This window comes from Lolium perenne, chromosome 5, assembly GCF_019359855.2.
Source record: "Lolium perenne isolate Kyuss_39 chromosome 5, Kyuss_2.0, whole genome shotgun sequence".
Lineage (NCBI taxonomy): Eukaryota > Viridiplantae > Streptophyta > Magnoliopsida > Poales > Poaceae > Lolium > Lolium perenne.
The window spans coordinates 62,337,008-62,351,022 of NC_067248.2; the positions used below are offsets into that span (position 1 = coordinate 62,337,008).

Consider the following 14,015-nt stretch of genomic DNA (forward strand, 5'->3'; position numbering starts at 1 on the left):
AGTGACAGAAAGTTCTAAGGTTGTGAATGTGCTGTTGCCACTAGGGATAAAACATCAATGCTTTGTCTAAGGATATTTGTGTTGATTACATTACGCACCATACTTAATGCAATTGTCTGTTGTTTGCAACTTAATACTGGAAGGGGTGCGGATGCTAACCTGAAGGTGGACTTTTTAGGCATAGATGCATGCTGGATAGCGGTCTATGTAATTTGTCGTAATGCCCAATTAAATCTCACACTACTCATCATAATATGTATGTGCATTGTCATGCCATCTCTATTTGTCAATTGCCCAACTGTAATTTGTTCACCCAACATGCTAATTCTTATCGGAGAGACACCACTAGTGAACTGTGGACCCCGGTCCATTCCTTTACATCGAATACAATCTACTGCAATACTTGTTCTTACTGTTCTCTGCAAACATCATCGTCCACACTATACATCTAATCCTTTGTTACAGCAAGCCGGTGACATTGACAACCTCAATGTCACGTTGGGGCAAAGTATTTTGGTTGTGTTGTGCAGGTTCCACGTTGGCGCCGGAATCCCTGGTGTTGCGCCGCATTACACTCCGCCGCCATCAACCTTCAACGTGCTTCTTGGCTCCTACTGGTTCGATAAACCTTGGTTTCTAACTGAGGGAAAACTTGCTGTTGTACGCATCACACCTTCCTCTTGGGGTTCCCAACGGACGCGTGCTGTACACGTATCACACGCCGCGTTGCGTTGTCGCGGATGACGATGCCTCCGAAAGGAGGCGCGAGCGCGGCCGAGCGCGTGCGCCCGCCATGGACGATCCGGTGCGGGAGGTTCCGGACGCCGCGGTTCGTTCTGGCAACCTCTGCGGCGCGCGCATCGGCGCCATGGTCGCCGCCTGCGGGAAGTAGACCGGCTCCCATTGCTAGCGGTGGCGTGAACGGTAGCCGTACTCGCGGAGCGAGGAGTCGACGTCGCGGCCATACCACCAGGCACGGCGGCCGACGTTGTTGAAGTGGCCGCCGGAGGGATTGTCCATCCGCGCGACCTCTTCGGCGCGCTCACGGCGGAAGCACTCTTCCCAGTGCGGGCTGCCGAGGGCATTCTCCGGGAGTCTCCTCTGCTCTGGCGTCATGGAGGCCCACCGTTTCCTGGCGAGGGCCAGCATCTGTGGTCCTCGCGGCGGCAGCGGCGGCACGGCGAAGCCGCCGTTGGAAACATGTCAGCCGTGCGGCAACTTGAACTGCACTGGCACGGGGATCCGGTTCCAGTACAGCACGTCGGCCTCGTCGAACGACAACTGCGTCGAGCGTGGCATGCCGCCGCCGGCGGCCTGGTCGTTGTGCGCCATCCCGTTCGCGGGTGGGTGGTGGTTCGGGCGGAGGTTGAGGACGGCGGCGGCTAGGGATGGACGGCGGGGGGGGGGGAAAAGGAGTGCGCGCCGGTGTGGTTTTAAGGAAGGCGGCGGACGCGCATTGAAGGCGTGTGGGTAAGGTAGGTGGACGCCGCGTGGACAGTCGCCGCCCTCGCCGTTTTGGTTTCCGTGCGGGAGACCATTAACGCCGACAACCAATCTCCATGCGAACCGACGCGTCCCCTCACTGATAAGGCGCCCCCACCCGCGAAAACCGTCGTTCCACGAGGCACCGGCGCGTCCGATTCGCGCCATTGGCGAAGGGACTGACACGGGGTTGCCGGCGATTCTATTTGGCTCCAAAATTGGCCGGCGCCGTTTGGGACGCGCTGGTGCGAGCCCATTTTCGACCCCGGCCCCCAAATTGCTATCGGGGCCGCTATCGGGGGCGCCGGTGGAGATGCTCTTACCTCTCTAGATGCTCTTAGACTTTTGTTATCTTGTTCCATATTAAACACTGTAAACAAATTTATTGTTGTATTTTTAACACTTGCTGATTACTGTATGTAAGCATAGGGAAAGGACCAAGCTGTAACCAGTCATCTGAATACCTATGATACTAAATTGGTAAATAATGAACTTGTAATAAGTAGGGTCCATGCCGAATGGAAGATCTGTAGTAATCAAGGCATACATTTTGACCAAAATTTTGATGTATCGGTAGATAAGTCATGCTTACACTCCAAAATCTATAGAGAGAAATCTCACATAGCGCATCGAGATCTAGGTAGATTGAAGCCTACCGGTAGAACCACTTTGTAAGAGACAAACATCATGCTTGTAAACAACACCTATTTCAGTTATATGAAAACCGTTGTCAGACGACCAGCAAAATTGGAAACATAAATAAATACTATCAATTCTGGACAATCCTTACATATGAAAGATATAATATACACTCTAACAGATGCAATGATTATTTGGTATTTTTGCGGGACTTGAAGTTAGTTCCCTAGGTTCCAAATCTTCTCTTGATGACTGTTATTTGAACACATCATTTTCCTTCGTATGTCCTCATGTTAATGTTAAGCAACAACAATATACTAAAAGTCAGTGGCTCCATAATAGAAACAGATATTCATCCAATGAGTAACAGAACATAGAGATTTAAAACTATAGAACTGGGAGAATTTGAATGATGTAACAACAAGTCAGAACACATGCATAACAAACACTGTTGGTAAGGATGCTATGGAAACAACTTTACATCGCTAAGGGCCCACTTGGAATGATGTTTCGTATACCGCGCGGAGCCAGATGATACGGGGCATGTAGGAGTTTTAGCATGGCCTGGATAGGTCCGTAATAATTAACTCTGTTTGAGTAAAACACAGCTGAACCAAGCGGGGCCTAAATGATGAGTAAAAGATAGTGCACTGAAGCATAGATCGGTTTTTCATACCCATTAGGAAACATGCATGGAAAATCACTTAAATCCAAAGAGTCGGGGAAATACATTTTGGCTCGGTGTACCCACTGTCAAATAAACCAACGTCAAAATGTCTAAAGAATCCAAAAAAAAAAAGAGAGTCGTCGTTATAAAACGAACCATGACTTTATCAAAACAGACCAATGCTTAGAAGTTAACCCAAGTACAAATATTTCCAATATTAGTAGCCATGATTGGTGGGGGTGCCAAGCTTAAAAATATCCTATTATATTTGGCATTTAACCATGATTGGTACAAATATTAGTATCTAAAACAACATTCTCATTTTTGGGGGGCCCTATTCATCACATTTGAAAACACATTTGTTCACAATATATGTAGTATGGTTTTTTCCTCTTATTCTTTCCGAGTCAACTAATAGTTTCTTATGAATATACCATTTGGACTTTGTGGACATAGTTTAATAAGACTACAAATAAAGTGTTTTTCACATATCAGAAAGCAAAATCACCAACAAGATCCAAGAATCATGCCAGCATTTTACATGCATAAGTAGTACGTCGACACATCCAAAGCTAACCTGCAGTCCTAACTTCATGGTTTGAGTTGTAAGGCCCCACCGTATATACTCTGGTATCTTTCACAAACTTGTATCCTGCAAGTCAAACAAAAGCTTTTAGACAACATACATGAAGCAAGACAAATGCATTATTTTGTTTCACTCTGACGAATACATAACTCCGCCTATGTTGTCTCAACATAGCCGGTCTCAAGCCCGGGTAAAGGAGGAGGGTTGTGATAGGCGGGGCGAGCCAACGTAAAAAACTCAGCCACTCTTATGGAGATGAAACCCAAAGGAACCTCGTTGGGGCGTAACCCTCTTAGCGACGCGCCACATCGGAACCCGGGTGTGGTGTCAAATGGGCAAGGGCCGGGCCGTCACCCCCTTGGTGGCGCGCCGTATCTTGATCTGGATACGGTGATAAGTGAGCAAGGGTCGGGTCGTCGCATCCTTAGTGGCGCGCTGCACCGACGCCCCGGTGTAGTGAAAAATGAGCAAGGGTCTTCGCATTTGACTCGACGAGTGCGGAGGGTAAGGAAGTTAGCCGAGCCTAGGAGGATACGCTTAGGTAGCTGGAACGTAGGGTCCCTGACGGGTAAGTTACGAGAGTTAGTTGATACGGCGGTGAGGAGGCGTGTTGATGTCCTATGTGTCCAAGAGACCAAATGGAAGGGACAGAAGGCGAAAGAGGTGGAGGATACCGGTTTCAAGTTGTGGTACACGGGGACAACTTCAAACAAAAATGGAGTAGGCATCTTGGTCAATAAGAGCCTCAGGGATGGAGTTGTGGACGTCAAGAGGCAAGGAGACCGGATGATCCTTGTCAAGCTGGTTGTTGGGGACTTAGTCCTCAATGTTATCAGCGCGTATGCCCCACGAGTAGGCCACAATGAAAGCACCAAGAGGGAGTTCTGGGAAGGCCTGGAGGACTTGGTTAGGAGGGTACCTATTGGTGAGAAGCTCTTCATAGGAGGAGACCTCAATGGCCATGTGGGTACATCTAACACAGGTTTTGAAAGGGTGCATGGGGGCTTTGGCTATGGCATCAGGAACCAAGAAGGAGAAGACGTCCTGAGCTTCGCTCTAGCCTATGACATGGTGGTAGCTAACACCCTCTTTAGGAAGAGAGAATCCCATCTAGTGACGTTCAGTAGTGGTCTACACTCTAGCTAGATTGATTTTGTCCTCTCTAGAAGAGAAGACAGACGCGCCTGCATTGATTGTAAGGTGATACCTGGAGAGAGTGTTGTCCCTCAACATAAGCTGGTGGTTGCTGACTTTCGCTTTTGGATCCGTGTCCAGCGGGGTAAGCGCGCCAAAGTCGCTAGAACAAAGTGGTGGAAGCTCAAGGGTGAGGCATCCCAGGCTTTCAGGGAGAGGGTTATTAAGGAGGGCCCTTGGGAGGAAGGAGGCGATGCAAACATGATGTGGACGAGTATGGCGACCTGCTTGCGGAAGGTCGCTGTAGAGGAGTTTGGGGTGACTAAGGGAAGTAGAAGGGAAGCTAAGGATACCTGGTGGTGGAACGATGAGGTCCAAAAGGTTATTAGGGAGAAGAAGGACTGTTTCAGATGCCTATATCTGGACAGGAGTGCAGCTAACATGAAGAAGTACAAGGTGGCGAAAAAGGCTGCAAAGCGGGTGGTGAGTGAAGCAAGGGGTCGGGCGTATGAGTACCTCTACCAACGTTTAAACAAGAAGGAAGGCGAAAGGGACATCTATAAGATGGCCAAGTTTAGGGAGAGGAAGACGAGGGATGTCGACGAAGTCAAATGCATCAAGGACGGAGAGGATCAGCTTCTTGTGAAGGATGAGGCGATCAAGCGTAGATGGCGGGAGTACTTTGACAACCTTTACAATGGAGAGGTTGAGAGCTCTACCATTGAGCTAGACGACTCCTTTGATGATACCAGCATGTGCTTTGTGCGACGTATCCAGGAGTCTGAGGTTAAGGAGGCGTTAAGGAGGATGAAAGGAGGCGTTAAGGAGGATGATATTCAAAATAGTAGTGTTCTGAATAATGGTTTTTTAGATGCAACTTAAATTCGAATTTCAAACAATAACAACGTCCTTGGCCCTAAAACAGACCAGATAAGCTAGATATGCAACCCAGTAGAACTAGAAGCTCATTTAGACAAGCTGAATTCGAATGCTACACTAATAACTCCGTTTACTTGGTTTCTTTGCCTCTAAGGAAAAGGAGTCCCGTAATGTAAGAATTACTACTGTGATTCTAATTTACGATTATGGCACATGTATGCTGATTCCACACTCTTGTATCCAAAATAAATGTTTCAGTGTATTCCAAGGTATAGGCTATTCAACTACCACAAAAAAGGTAAACAGTAATCCTACCTAACTTGCCCCTATAGGGGACTCCCCATATAACAGTAATCTCCGCAAAGCTGAGTAACAAGGAAAAAAAGAAGTAAACAACAGTCTAGATTCTAGAACACAAGGTCAAGTAATGATAGCAGCTACCTCAATAGGAGCAGACCTTACAAGGTGATCGACCTACAAAAATAGGCAAAGGTAAGTGAGTTAATTGTTCAACATAGACACAACTGACATAGATTACATAATATCACTTACGACTGCACGCATCTCCCAAGCATCATCCTCATTGGCATCGCTTCCAAACTCAGTCAGTTCATAGCACAACACTTCATGACCATTTTTATACGCTCAAGCACAGATTCATATTTCTGGTTCTAATAATAGATTTCAGAAGCAACATAGCCATAGAGGTTGCACCTCTGCTGGAACTTTTCTTTCCCCTCGAGAAGCATCATGCAATCTCCTACGGCGAGCTCTATCTGAAAGTAGAGCATCTTCCGGAAACCCTTATTGGCGATGAGGATAGCCTTGGCGAGCACTCCGTGTATTCCGCTTCCGCCGCAACTCACGGAAGAAGTAGACGTACTGATCGTCGCCCTCGTAGGTGGTCGGGAGAACCCACGTATAGTTCCACCTATAGCTGCCGTTGGGGAGGGTACTGATTATCCAAACCCACACCCAAAATTCCCCATACCCATATATTTTAAGATTATCCATAACCAAATATTTTGGGTATTACCCGGTGGAAATGGGCATTACCCATCTCTGCCCAAAGGTACGGCGGCTCCGCCTTGACACACGCGGCGGCGTCGCGGATGGCGGCAACCACCCCGCCATAGCTCCAGCCGAGGAGGTCCCGGACCTGGAGCCTCGGGACCATGTTCCCGAAGAAGTCCATGGGCAGTTGGGAACGTTCGGGCTGGCCCTGCCCCTGCAGTTCACGGTCACCCTGACCTTCTTCCATACGTGCGCCAGCAGGCACTGGAACATGCTGAAGCGTGCACCGACGCCCACGCAGCGCAGAACGTGCTCGCGGTGTGGCCGTCGGAGATGCGGTGGTGGCAGATGACGACAAGCAGGAGGCGGCCGCACCTGTGCCGGGTGAGCTTGACCCACAGCAGCGCCGCTCCAACTCGCTCACCCAGCATGCAGCTCCTTCTTGCTGGGCATGTTCAGCCAGCGGAGGGCCGGACGTAGTGACGGGAGGTTGCCGGCGGCTCGGTCACCGGCGGTGCGACAAACCAGAAGATCGCCGGCAGCGCGACGAACAGGAGGTGCAGTTGGGAGGTCGTCGGCAGAGCCGATGGTTGAGTGTGGCAAACGCAACGGAGCAGAGATAGAGAATAGATTCCATTGATTGAGAGAGAAAAGGTAGTGGCCCGAGACGTGCTAGCTGGTTATGGATAATCAGCGGATAAAACGGTAATTACCCTCCCCATGCCCAAAGTCAAATGGGTAATTTATGCTCTATCCATATCCTCCCAAAAAGAAGTGGGTATGGATTTGGGTGTGGGTAAGAGCATGTACAATAAGGCTTACTTAGCTGGCTATAAGAAATAAAATAACATATCTTTGCTTAGTTGGAGGAGAAAGAAGAGGAGAGAGAAGGTAAGTGAGCCCTTATGCAAGAGTCAGCTCTAGCACGTGCTCCTAGGTAACTTGTGAGAGTGAAAGGTGGGCCATACAATGATAAACTACTACATTGTTATAGCTAACTATTGTACATGTTGACTGCATGCTAACTATAGATGACTTAGCAACTTTCTTATAGCCAACAACCGACTATACTATTAAACTTGCTCTAAGAGCATCTCTAGCAGACCCCGCATCAACCATCATTCGTATAATAACCGGCGCTTTCCAGTTTTGGAGGAAAAAAGGACGGCTTAGACATCGCATCGAACCCCATTCCAAAAAAAAATCCGGGCCATCCATTGTCGCGCCGCGAAAACCCCAAGTTCCCTGGTTTGGGGTGGTCTGGATAACTGCATATGGGGTTTTGGGGATCTGCTATAGATGCTCTAAATTGCTTCAGCGCCTCCGCTGGCTATAAATAAAACAGGCTCGATCTTGTACCACCAGCCGCCGCAAGTAACAACGATGGCTCCCACCCTTCCATTCTTTAACCCTCATGCCTTCTCCGACAACCTGATTCTCCTATCTGACAACGAGGACGACGACCAATCCCAAGAAGTCATCGATCTCTCCGACGATGATGGCGAGGTGATTATGGTCGAAGATGACGACCAAGTCGTCGATCTCTGACGAGGATGACGAGATGATCATCATCGCAGCTGACCGCCAAGTCGTCGATCTCTCTGAATAACAATATGACCATCATCCTAGGTGACAACGCCAAGTCCGACGACTCACCTGAGGATGACAACACCAACTCCGGCTCGTCATGTGAGTCGCCAGAGTTGGTGTTGTCATCGTCAGGTGAGTCGCCGGAGTTGGTGTTGTCATCGTCAAGTGAGTCGTCGGACTTGGCGACATCACCTGGGATGATGGTCATCTCGTCATCCTCGTCAAAGAGATTGACGACTTGGTGGTCAGTTGCGACGATGATCATCTCGTCATCCTCGTCAGAGAGATCGACGATTTGGTCGTCAGCTTTGACCATAATCACCTCGCAATCATCGCCGAAGAGATCGATGGCGTCTTGGGATTGGTCGTCGTGCTCGTAGTCAGAGAGAAGGATCAGGTTGTCAGAGAAGGCATGAGGGTTAAAAATTGGAGGGTGGAAGCCATCGCTGTTACTTGCGGCGGCTGGTGGTGGTACAGGATGGAGCCTCTTTTATTTATAGCCAGCGGAGGCACTGAAGCAATTTAGAGCATCTCTAATAGATCCCCAAACTTCAAACCCCAAACCCCATATGCAGCTATCCACGCCACCCAAACCATATATAATGGGCATGGAACGGCAGGTTTAGTTCCACCTGTTGAAGTTTGAGAAGAGGTCGGCGTAGCGAAGCTCGTAGCCTTCGTCGGCATAGATTATGTATGGGATTTTGAGGGGGAATCCAAGCAGGAGCTCCTGGGTGTTGGCCTCGCTCTTGAAAAGACGGTATCGCTGGATGCTGGCGCCGTCGTACTCGTACATCTTCACATGGACTTGCTGCTCCTCCACGTCCAGGAATTGGTGCTCCTCGGACTTGGACGCATCTCTGGATGGAGAAGAGGAAGAACATAAAGGCGTCTCGTTGTCTGGACCCCAGCACTCCGTGGTTGAAGAATTTGCCCGCATATCGTCCAAGTAGAGTTCATCCCGCTCCTGTGTATTTCGACCTCAAGCTGCTGCCCCTGCCGCTCCGAGAGCATCTCCCTGGTTTCTCCTCTGCCAGGGAGGACGCCGCCGGCGTCGAGGGGCAAGACCCGGATGAGGAAATCGTGGGGCGGGTTGTAACCTATGTTACATGGTACGGGGATACGGATACGGCGAGTATATGTATAAATGCATGAAAAAAAATCAATGGTGCATTACAAATTAAATAAGAATAAAGTGGAATAGAAATCTGAAATAGATGTGCTAAGTAGAAAGTCAAGGGCGCAAGCTTCAGATGGTTCATCAAGCTTCAGATGCTTGAGACGCAAATTGTTATGCACAAGTACCAAATCGTACGTCAGCTCAAAGATTGGAGCTTACCTACGTACAGATTCTCAAAGATTGACAAACGACGAAGACTTGAAGACGAGCGGCGCGGCGCGGCGCTGCCGGCGGCGCCGAGAGAAGCTTCCCGATGCGCCGGTACTTGAGTCTCCGCGATGTGGCAACTGCAGATGACGGCGAGAGGCGGAGAGGATTTCATGCGGCTAGGGTTTATCATCCAACACGTAGGCCTTCAGATGGGCTATGGATTGAGTGACAGGCCCGTACGTATCCTGAAGTATCCCTGCATGTGCCAGCTGTGTTCTTATTTTTTCCATTACTTCAGTTCCGAAAAAACAGGGATACTTCGAGATACGCATATCCCAGCGTATCCATACGTATCCCCGTCCTGATGCAGTATCCTGCACTGTAACCCTCGGTGACCTTGTTGAGCCCCTGAGGTCTTCGAAGTCCAGCTATCTGACTGGGTGCACAATTTGCACATCCATCGTCGGCCAGGGCAATCTCTTCTACCCTACCGATCGTCGCAGACAAAAAAAAAATTCGATGGCTGGCCTCGGCACATAGGCTCGTCGGGTGGAACCGGAATCGATGTGCCAAGGTGATGGCGGCAGCGGATTTGGGGAGGGGGACGGCCGAATCGCGCGATCGAGGACATACCGCGGGGGCATGGGCTGGTGGCCCACGACCCATTTTTTGTTTTGAACAAAAGAAGGGTCCAGACTCGACACCGGTGGAGCTAACATTTATAAACCACGTGTGGAAGGTACAAATTACATGGATGCCCAAAACCAAACTAACCTAGTACTAACATTTTCTTTCTGGTATAATCCAATTCCACGTTCGTTCGCTCCTCCACGTCCAATTTCGCTTTGCATTTTTTTTCGTTTTCGCTGCTGAGTCTCAGAGAATAAGTCCAGCTTCCTGTTTGTTTTCAAGAATATGTTTTTAAAAGTTGGAAAAAATATTCAAAAACTACAAAATTGTTCATCCATTTGAAGTATTAAGAAAAATATCACCAACTTAAAATGTTCACAAATTAAAAATAATTAAATATTTTGAAAAAGGTTCATGAATTTAAAAATAATTTCAATTTTTAAAATTGTTCATGATAAAAAAAGTGTTCTTGGATTTTAAAAGTGTTCATCAATGTGAAAATGTTCGCGACATAGGAAAAACTTCGCGGATTTTGGAAATGTGCATGAACTTGCGTTCACAATATTTATAAAAGGGATTTCTATTTTCGTGCCCCTGGTTCGTTAGTTGTACTCAGTTTTCCCCAGTCCCTTAGTTTTTCCTCAGTTTCCCCCTCCTCTAGTTTGAAACACCTAGAACGGCCGGTAGCCGTCAGGTCAGAGGCCTTGACCGTTAGTCTCACCGGGTGGGGCCGCACAGGGGCAGCTCCTCCCTGACCGTCTCGTGCTGACGGGTAGGGTCAGGAGACACGTCGGAGCATCCATCCATCTATCGCTGACGTGTGGGCCGTTTTATGTCATGATTTTATACGTGTTGCTGCCAATGACAAATGGGGCCGCTCTATAGGGCTGCCGCAGTCAATGACCAGTGGGGTCGTATATTTTTTAGGAAAAGACATATATTGTCGCTCTGTGGGGCTGCCGCAGCCAATGACCAGTGGGGTCGTCTATTTATTTAGAGAAAATCATATATTGCCGCTCTGTGGAGCCTCCGCAGGCAATGACCAGTGGGGTCGTATATTTTTCAGGAAAAGACATATATTGCCGCTCTGTGGGGCTGCCACAGCAAATGACCAGTGAGGTCGTCTATTTAGAGAAAATCATATATTGCCGCTCGGTGGGGCCGCCGCTGCCAATGACCCGTGGGGTCGTATATTTTTCAGGAAAAGACATATTGTCGCTCTGTGGGGCTGCCGCAGCCAATGACCAGTGGGGTCGTCTATTTATTTAGAGAAAATCATATATTGCCGCTCTGTGGGGCCTCCGCAGCCAATGATGAGTGGGATCATCTATTTTTCAGGAAAAGACACATATTGCCGCTCTGATATATGTCTTTAGAGAATATCATAGAGAGAAGCAACAAGTTCGCTAATTAATTATTCTTAAGCTAGACCGGAGAACCGCTGGCAGCTCGTTTCCCACCATCGGACGGAGCAGCCATCGCCGGCGCCTCGTCGCGCCGCCGGCTACATCCCCGGCGGCGTCGGACGGACTGCGGCGCTGCACGTCAACCACGGCTCCAAAGACTTGTTTCGTCGCACACATTGTACCCACCGCAGGAAATTCCGCCGCAAGCAGATCCACCGCCCACGACGACCGGGATTTGTTCCGCGCACCAATTGGTAGTATAGCTTGGTAAGACCTCCGCTTCTGCCTCCCCCGCCCCCTAATCGATTCGGTTCCCGTAATTTATTGGAGTTTGCAGGTACGAAATAGTCCTCAATGTCTGGTCGTAGCGGGTACACTGGCGAGGGTGGGGATTCGATCAAGTCGTGGCCACGTTCTACTTCTCCTACCTCGTCGGAAGTGCAGGTATCTAGCTTCAGCTCTCTGTACTACCGTTGAAAGTTCCGCCATGGCCTATTGGAGTGATTTCAGTTATTCTTTTTTCCATTATTGTTACAGTTAGCCAGGCAAGCCGATGATCCATGGTACATTGCATACCAAGATGAATCAACCCAGTGGTGTAGCCAGAGGATGGATTTGGAGGAGAAGGTGGCCAATTTAGGTGATGAATTGGCCCGTAAAAACCTGATGATATTCGAGCTGAAGCGTATTGTGGAGGAAGAAAAGAAGAATTCAGAGCTTATTCGCAAGGAGAAATTGAGAGTTGAGACAGATCTTGCCGTATTTGATCAAGTGGTAGAAAATCTAGAACATGAACTTAAAGTGATGGGAGAGGAAAAAAGTAGATTCATCTGTGCAGTTTTATTAGGTGTCATCCCTGTCCTAGCAGTTATGTGGTTCTGGTAGACGATTTAGTATAGAATTGTTATTCAGTAGATGGCTCTAACCACTGTATTTTGTTGTGGCTCTAAGCACTGTATTTTGGCGTACAATTTCCTACTTGTGCTAAGTAATGCGCACGATAATTTTAGCATGCATGAACATTTTATAAAAGTGAAGGGATCCCAAAAGTGAAAGCATGTACCAGCCACCGGATCAAATACATATCAATATCTTCCCAATCAAGTTGGGACAGAATTCAAATCATACATACGGATGTACATGGACACATCAAGAACGTGGAGAAGCTTTTTTAAGACGGAGGTAGTAGTTCGAACAATTTTATCCCAACTGGAAATTGAAAAATACAAATTTATCATAATTTATCCCATTTTGCGGCGTCGAACACGGCCGCGCAGCGATGGGCAAGAAAGGCCGGGATGACGGGCGGCTGAGGGGTGGTCATCTGCGCCATCCGCCGTTGAAGCGATGTTATCGGCGATGGCTTCAATGTTCGTGGCATCGATGACCAGTGTCGGAACCGCCGCTGTCTTGGTGTACTTCATCAGCGACGGATCTGCGGAGGGCTGGATCGACGGCTTTGCAGCGCGGTTGTAGATGATGGCTTCAATCGTCTTGGCATCGATTCACACTCTCGGCACCGGAAGTGAGACATCAACAGGCTCCGACATTGAAGGTTGGGTCTGCGCCGTCGAAGCGATGTTGTAGGCGATGGCTTCAATGTTCGTGGCATCGATGACCACTGTCGGCACGGCCGCCGTCTTGGTGTTCTTCATCATTCAACAGATCTGAGAAGAGAAACGAAAGTGAGACAGAGAGAGACATTTCAACTATTTCTGACGGTTAGATCCTCACCGGCACTCTTAGATCCACGGCGCACGCACGGTTAGATCCGCGCCGCCGCACGCACGGTTAGATCCGCGCCGCCGCACACCACCGCACGCACGGTTAGATCCGCGCCGCACGCACGGTTAGATCCGCGCCGCCGCACGCACGGTTAGATCCGCGCCGCCGCACGCACGGTTAGATCCGCGCCGCCGCGACCGCCGGAGTAAGAGAGGAAATGCGAGAGAGGAAGATGCGACTGGAATATGCGACTGCCAGGGTTGGTAGGTATGTGCTCTGCTCTTGTCTCCGTATGCGTCCATCGTGGTAGAGAGAGATATACAGGCCGTCCGATCATAAATGATCGAACGGTGCAAGCGTTCGTTGAGCTTTCAACCAACCAAGATCCGAGTGACATACATCTCGACCAATCAGAGATCAGCCAGTGAGTACAAGTTAGGAAAACTGAGTACAACTAAGAGGGGGAAAAGTGAGGAAATGTTTATCGGAAGGGCAAAACTGAGTACGACCGAGTAAAACAAGTGGGCCCGGAGGGGGAAAACTGAGTAACACTAAGTAAAACAGGGGCACCCAGATAATAAAGGGACTAAGGGAAATTGAAGATTTTGGCATAAAAATTGTAAAATTGTGTTATTTGAACAATATATTACATTTTGGCCGACTAGATATTGTTTGCAATTCAAAGATACACAAGTGTGACGAATTTGGACTCATTTGGACAAAGTTTGTAAGCATAGTGGGTATTTGGGAGGTGTATTGAGCAGAAAGCCATGCATCTTCATATCTAGTAGCTCATGGAATAGGAAGTGGTTTTGAAGCTTTTGGCATAAAAACTTCATATCTCTATATTTCCTTTTCCAAATTGTGGCTTAAATGTGGCATACAAATTGTTCATGCAAATTCAAATTGTTGAACACAAAGGCATCCCCAATA

General features: G+C 48.6%; 1 long non-coding RNA gene across 1 annotated transcript; it reads right to left on the reverse strand.

Annotated features, from left to right (window-relative positions):
• Nucleotides 1–2,149: 2,149 nt before the first annotated feature.
• Nucleotides 2,150–7,501, reverse strand: LOC139831260 (uncharacterized). The gene is made up of 3 exons (XR_011745949.1): nt 5,940–7,501; nt 5,829–5,861; nt 2,150–3,440 (listed from the first exon to the last, which is right to left on the reverse strand). It is a non-coding gene; the product is annotated as an uncharacterized lncRNA (long non-coding RNA).
• Nucleotides 7,502–14,015: the final 6,514 nt, after the last annotated feature.